This window comes from Nicotiana sylvestris, chromosome 7 (assembly GCF_000393655.2).
Source record: "Nicotiana sylvestris chromosome 7, ASM39365v2, whole genome shotgun sequence".
NCBI lineage: Eukaryota > Viridiplantae > Streptophyta > Magnoliopsida > Solanales > Solanaceae > Nicotiana > Nicotiana sylvestris.
The window spans coordinates 164,947,068-164,954,647 of NC_091063.1; the positions used below are offsets into that span (position 1 = coordinate 164,947,068).

Sequence of the window (7,580 nt, forward strand, 5' to 3'; positions counted from 1 at the left end):
AGCATAAAATAAGAGTTTCATTATATTGGGGGGGGGGTGAGGTTGTGATGGAGAATAACTCTGTGGGCTACAGTTTACCTGCTCAGTGTCATGTTAAATTGCCACTTATAATAAAGTACGATAAATTGATATCGTTGTTATGCAAAAAAATGAGTGTGAGGAAACGTTCAGTGATACTTAAAGTAACTGGAAGATATCTGTATTCCGTCACTCCGCAAGGGGTTGCTTTTTACTCGGAGTTTAACATCGACGATGATGAAACTTTGAGTGATTTTCTGAGGACTCCGGACGAATGCCGGGAATTTCTTGTAATCACAATGTTGGAGATGTACGTGAAGGTTGAAGCCGTTCCAAAAAACGAGGTTGTGCGTAGTAGAGATAACCCCCAGTCATCGGGTGGTTATTCTGGAGTAGTTTTTGCTGGACAGGTTCCATATGAAAGAGTTTTCCTTGATTTAAACTTATCACCGCCGGCGAATGAGCAGCGAGAAAATAATTTATACTCTGATTTCCATAATTCACAAGACGAGTGGTAAACTTCAATTTTCATTTGTGTTAATTATGTATATTTTTGGCGTATTGAATTTGTATTAACGCTCATATATTTCATAGGGGTACCGGCCGGATATGAATTTTACAAGTGGCCCATCCAGTAGTCATCACCTAATTGAAAACATCCATTATGGAATTTCATCACATTATGACTTGTGTTTTTCATCATATATATATATATATATATATGAGTTCAGGGCTCGATATTTTGAGGACCAGTGACACCAAACTATCATTAATAATTATGTATTTTTATTATAATTTAAATTCATATTTTTTAATAACTTAATTGTACAAATTAATTGTACAAATTATATATATATATGGGTTCAGGGCTCGATATTTTGAGGACTAGTGACACCAAACTATCATTAATAATTATGTGTTTTTATTATAATTTAAATTCATATTATTTAATAACTTAATTGTACAAATTATATATATATATATATATGGGTTTAGGGCTCGATATTTTGAGGACCAGTGACACCAAACTATCATTAATAATTATGTATTTTTATTATAATTTAAATTCATATTTTTAATAACTTAATTGTACAAATTATATATATATATATATATATATATATATATATATATATATATATATATATATATTTTATACAATTATTAACTTAATTGTACAAAGTTTGCACTTTCAACAACTAGTATAAGATACTTAAACAAAAGAAATTCTAAGCTAAAATACTACACATTACTACGCTACAAGGCTCTAAATTTTACTACGCTAAAAAGGTCTAGATTTTACTACGCTAAAAAATATTCTAAACTAACCATAAACAACAAATAAATTTAATTGCAAATAAAACACAAAATGACATGAAAATACATATATATAAATCAGGATATTAACAGACAAATTTATTTTACAAATTTATATTTTTTTTAGAAAACACTAATATTAAATCTGGATAAATTTAACATGCTAGTTTCGAAAAAAAAACACAAACCGAAATAGAAAACATACAAATCAAATAATATGCATTATTATAAATGTTTCAACTTAAAATAAATCGAAATACCTCGATTTAGAATTTTCGGAAAGCAAAAAGATTGAAATTTTGACTCCGAAAGTGTGAATCAACAATAACACGAAGCTCTACTCGAATGTGGGATCTACGTTCTTCAAGTTTTATGTGTCGGGGGGACCCAAAAAAAAATTTTATTTTTAAAATGAGGGCAGAAACGGGTATGGGGTGGGGGACCAAGAAGAGAGGGGACGGTTAAAATAATGGAGGATGAATCGATGAAGAAGACGAAGGGTTTAAAAATGTATGTATAGCGCCACAATACCCGACGCTATACATTAATGATGTATGTATAGCGCCAGGTATTGTGGCGATATACCTGGGCGTGTCAGATTTTACAGTATAGCGCCACAATACCTGACGCTATACATTAACGGTGTCGTTACTGTCAATGTATAGCGCCAGGTATTGTGGCGCTATATATAAAAATGTAACTTTTTTTTACCATCTATTTGTGTACTTTAAGTCCAAAAGAACCACATTTTGGTTCCGGACTTTGTGTCTAGGAGGGCATTGAGCTAACGTCTAATGTACTATTTTCTGTCGTGTTAAATGTCATTTGAGTTGACCGAAAGCTGGAGCATTGAAAGATTTTCATAATATTCTCGTATAATTATATATCATTTTCTCCGCCTTTTACAACTATTTGGATTTTCTATTGGGTTCTTCAATCTAAGTTAAGGTTTAATCATAAAAATTAGTAATAAAAAAGATGATAGTTTCAAATTAGAGGGGCTATTGCCTTGAAATTTTGATTTATCTATTTTTATTTCCATCAGATGAATTTGAAAATAAATGAGAATGGTGAGAAAAGAAGCATATACTGATAGATGACTTAGTTTTATTAAGTTGAAATTGTAATACAACCGCTTAATTATTACACAGAATGGGACAAGATTTGTCAAAGACTCAAAAAGCGACACACACAAAAAAGAAAAAAGGAAAAACAAGAAAAAAGAAAGACAACAACTTGTAAAAAATACAAAAGGGATCCATTAGTCAGATTTAAGACTATAATCTCATCTTATTCTTCTCATTATTGCATACTACCAAATTGTGCGGTTGTAAATTCGATTGATAGTTCATCATCCTTATATGACCCTGCATCACAAAATCCAACAAATGCAAATTAATATAAAACTTTAACTGTCATATCATAAGTGGAACAAGTAGAAGGGAGCGTTGGAGCAACAGTAAAATTGTCTTCGTGTGATCTGTAGGTTATGAGTTTGAGTCGTAGAAGCAACCATTAAGGCTTGCATTAGAGTAATTTTATCTACATCACACCCCTTGGAATGCGCCCTTTCTCGAACCTTAAAGAGAATACGAAATGCCTTGGCACTAAATGGAACAAGTGCAAATCAATATTATACAAACATTGACATGGTATTTGTTTATTAGTGTTACTTCATCCATTATAGAAACCCTTTGCTCACGTGTGAGACAATAGCCAATAGCTTAACCGCATCATTGGTGGTATAAAATATTAACTATAAAACTGATGCTGTTTAATTAATAAGTATACTAGTTGTAAGATCTATAATTTATACTACCAATTAATTTTTTAAGACAAATTTATAATTTATACTAGCTTAACCGCATCATTGGTGGTTTAATTAATAAGTATACTAATTGTAAGATCTACAAATCACGTTAGTAAAATATCCAGGGGGCTTCTAAAAAAGTTAATTATCATCCATCATTTAGTTCATTCCAATATTTCATTATTCAATATTGATCCTTAATTAGTCCCGTCTCATAATATGGCCGCAGTACGTGATCGTTAACACTCAAATTAATTTAAATACTCTTCTCTTAATGTGCTGAAACAAACGTGAACAAGCGAATTAGCACAGAAGTAATACAATTAGTGTAATAAAACTATTTGCTCTGTTTCGCTTTATGTGTCTTATTTTGGATTGACACAAAGTTTAAGAAAAATAAGAAAGCTAATAAATCTTTTAGTCTTAAAGTAAAGATATATATAATATACCAAAATGTCTTCGAATCTTATAGTCTTAAATATGCTAAAAAGTTGTTAAAGATAAAAAGAGACATTCATTTTGAAATAGATTAAAATGGAAAGCAAGAGGTATAAATTGAAACTGAAGGAGTAGCAGATAAGAGAGAAGGAAAGTGAAGTACTTGGTGCAGTCGAAGTCAGCACTAATAGTGTAAGGAAGAGTGACACCACATAAGCTAGGGAGTAGAGCAGCTTTGAACCAATCAATTCCTATAAAAGTATCACCAGCAGATTTCAGGCAAGTACATGCAGTCTGACGATCTATTGTAGTGGTGACAGTGACCTCTAATTGTCTAACGCCGTCACAACACTTCGGCAGATCACCTTCATGCTCATGGTCTGGATTTGTAAGGTAAGGTTCGCAATCATCCAAATAAGTATAAACATCAGTGCAGGTTAGGGCATATGCGCGGTTTGCAGCTAGTGCAACCATGCACAACACAACAAAGATCGCGATCTTTCTAGCCATTGTTATTGTTTTGGGATAAGAGAAAGTAACAATGGAGAGAAGTAGGAGATTATGTTTTAGGAAAAGACTTTTTTCTAGATATTACAAAGCTTGGAATAATCCTTTCAATGTAAAAGATTAGAGAAAGAAAGATGCAATTGAGAAATATTATAGGAAGAAATCATGCATTCTGAATTATTTCAATTGGTGGAACAATTAATCGTCAAATCAGGCATGAACCAAAACTTAAAGGAAACAGTATAGTTTTTACATTAATTAAATTTTGTCGGTGACACGAAAGTGCTTCCTTTTTTGGGATTGGCAATCCCTTCATGTGCGGCGGCATATTTTCCAAGTCTAGTTAGGCATCATTATTTATACTTTTAAGGAAGGTTTGAATTTTAATTATTTAGTTTTGAGATATTAAGTGCGTTTATTTTTCAAGTTTGAATTTTAATTATTCATATTTTAATTATTAAGGTTCCGTTTGGTACAACGGTGGGATATTCCAGTATATCTCATGAGGTGAGATATTCCATGGGATTAGTTATCCCACCTTCTACATAGGAATTTCACTATTTTAGTATAAAAGTTATCCAAGGTAACTAATATCCCAAAACAAATATGAGATAAATTAAGTTAATCTCAAACACTATCCTGGAATTATTATTCTTATCCCATGTACCAATCGACCCCTAAGTAAATGTTTTTTATTATTATTTTACAATCACTTAATAGGTTTGAATAGGTCCAAATCTTGAAGATCTATTGTCACGACCCTAAACTCAAGCATGTCGCGATGACGCCTATCAATAAAACTAAGCCAGCCGACTTTCACAATACTACCATAATTCATCAAAAAAAAACCATGCCAAAAGACATCATGTTTAGCAGAATTTCATAAAAGAAAACAAAAATTGAACTCGAACTACAATGCAGAAAATAAAGGCCCAAATACCAGAGTATCACTGAGTCATGAGTCACTACTACAACTATTCTGATAACAATAAAACTAACATAGTCTGGGAAAATCCAAAATACAACTGCACGCAAGATAGAGAAGAAGAGAGCAGGGTTGCGGTCACAAGGAAACTACCTTACTGTCTTCAGTGATCAGCAACAAAAGAATAATCAGCAGCCGCTACCGTGGCCAGAGATATCTGAATCTGCACACAAGGTGCAGGGGGTAAGGTGAGTACACCAACTCAGTAAGTAACAAGTCCAAACTATGGACTGATAGGTAGTGACAAACTTAAATTCAACGGTAAACAGGAACAAACTGTACAAAAAAGTGGGCATGCTTTCAATTCAAGTATTAAGCTCAAGCAATAAAGTAAATACAGCTCTGGACAATGTGAGATACAATGTGAGATACATATATATATATATATATATATATATATATATATATATATATATATATATATATATATATATATATATATATATATAGTTCAGCTAACTTCTATGTGCCAATGCATAGAATGAATGAAATGCACCATGTACTTCACCTCTCAAGTGTTCAACCACTCGGTACTGTATATGGCCATCTGGCATTGGAAAAATCCATCCCGAAATATATACACATCACTGACCAAAGTCACTTAGTACCGAGGAAGGCCGTTTCGGCCCTGTGGAGAAGATCCATCTCCAGGTATCAATACTTCGGCAAGATCCATATCCAGGGAAGATCCATCCATCTATCATCTGCGCCCACTGTGGGTGTGCAGAGGGGCTCCTAAGGCCCTAGCACTGTCATAATCAATATAACTGTTGCGGCGTGCAACCCAACCCCATAACTGTCACTCATAATCAGGCTCTCGGCCTCACTTAGTCATTCACCTCTCCAGTCTCACCACGGGCTCACAATGTTATGAAAATAATCCTGAATAATGATAGGATGAGTCAATAACTAACCGAGAGTGAGATATGATATAGAAATGCATGATCATATTGAGTATGGAATATAAAGCGAAAACTAGTGAGATGACAGCAAGAAATGACCGCTAAGGTCCAAATAATACCGGCACAAGGCCTAAACATGATATCTAGCATGGTTTGCAGCTCAACTATATTATCACATGATGAACATAGGGATATCAATAGGATAAAGTCAATAAACGGTGCCATGGAATCATCCAGGCCACAATTCTCACGGTGCACGCACGCACGCCCGTCACTTGGCATGTGCGTCACCTCAGTACTAATCACACAACACATAGTTCGGGGTTTCGAACCCTCAGAACCAAGTTTGAAGGCGTTACTTACCTCAAATCAAGGTCTCCTGGAAACAGCCTCTCTGCCCCTCGGGGTAGAGGTAAGGTCTGCGTACATATTACCCTCCCCAGACCCCACTTGTGGGATTACACTGGGTTGTTGTTGTTGTTGTTGTTGTACTTACCTCAAATCAAGCCAAAATCCTACTCCGTGATGCCTTTGCCTCTCGAATCGGCCTCCAAACATCCTGAATCTAGCCAAAAGTAATACAATACAATCAATATATGCCAAAGGAACCAATTCCACAAGAAAATTACTAAATTGGACATAAATCCCGAAATTCACTCAAACCCATCCCCCAGGCCCACATCTCAGAATCCGACAAAAGTCACAAAACTAGAAAGCTTATTCACTCATGAGTATACCTATACCAATTTCATCAAAATCCAACATCATTTGGTCCCTCAAATCCCCAAATTACTCTATCCAAAATCCCAAGTCCTAACCCCCAAATTTTCACTTCAAAACTCCACTAATTAGGTGAGAAATCAACGGGAAAATACCATAGTTAATGATTATAGAGCTCAAACAACTTACCTTAGTGATAAAACTCGAATCCCCTTCGAAAATCTCCTCAAAAGCTCCAAAGTTCGTGTTAAAAATGGTGAGAATGAGTAAAAATTCGCGAAGTTTCCTTTTTATACTTTCTGCCCAGCAAAATCGCATATGCGGTACAATTCACGCTTCTATGATGCCGCATGTGCAGGATTTTCATTCCAGGTGCGGATCCCACTTACTCTCCCAAAATCCGCATCTACGGCCAAATACTCGTACTTGCGGGCCCTGCCTGTTTCTGTGATCATTTCCTCTCAGGTCCCTTTCTGCATCTGCAATTCCGAAGAAGTGCTCAAAGTATCGCACATGCACTTCCAGCACACCTCAGCTTTGGCCGCATCTGCGGCTTTTTCTTAGCTTCTGCGGGCTCGCACCTGCAGCTCCCACTCCGCATGTGCATTTATGACAACTGAGTTTAACTTCAGCAAATCCTCCAATTTCCAAACTTGTTTCGTTAATCATCCAAAATATTCCCGAGCCCCTCGGGACCTCAACCAAACATACCAACAAGTCATACATCAACATACGAACTTAGTCGAATCTTCGAACCACTCAAAACAACATCAAAACACCAAATTACCCTCAGATTCAAGCCTAAGAACTTCTAAACTTCCAAATTCCGCAAATGATGCCGAAACCCACTTAACCACGTCCGAATGACTTCAAATTTTACACA

The 7,580-nt window shown here is 35.1% G+C and overlaps 1 long non-coding RNA gene across 1 annotated transcript; it reads right to left on the reverse strand.

Annotated features, from left to right (window-relative positions):
- Window positions 1-2,422: 2,422 nt before the first annotated feature.
- On the reverse strand, window positions 2,423-4,300 carry LOC104245693 (uncharacterized). Its single transcript, XR_011401011.1, has 2 exons — window positions 3,747-4,300; window positions 2,423-2,702 (listed from the first exon to the last, which is right to left on the reverse strand). It is a non-coding gene; the product is annotated as an uncharacterized lncRNA (long non-coding RNA).
- Between the last annotated feature and the right edge of the window lie 3,280 nt (window positions 4,301-7,580).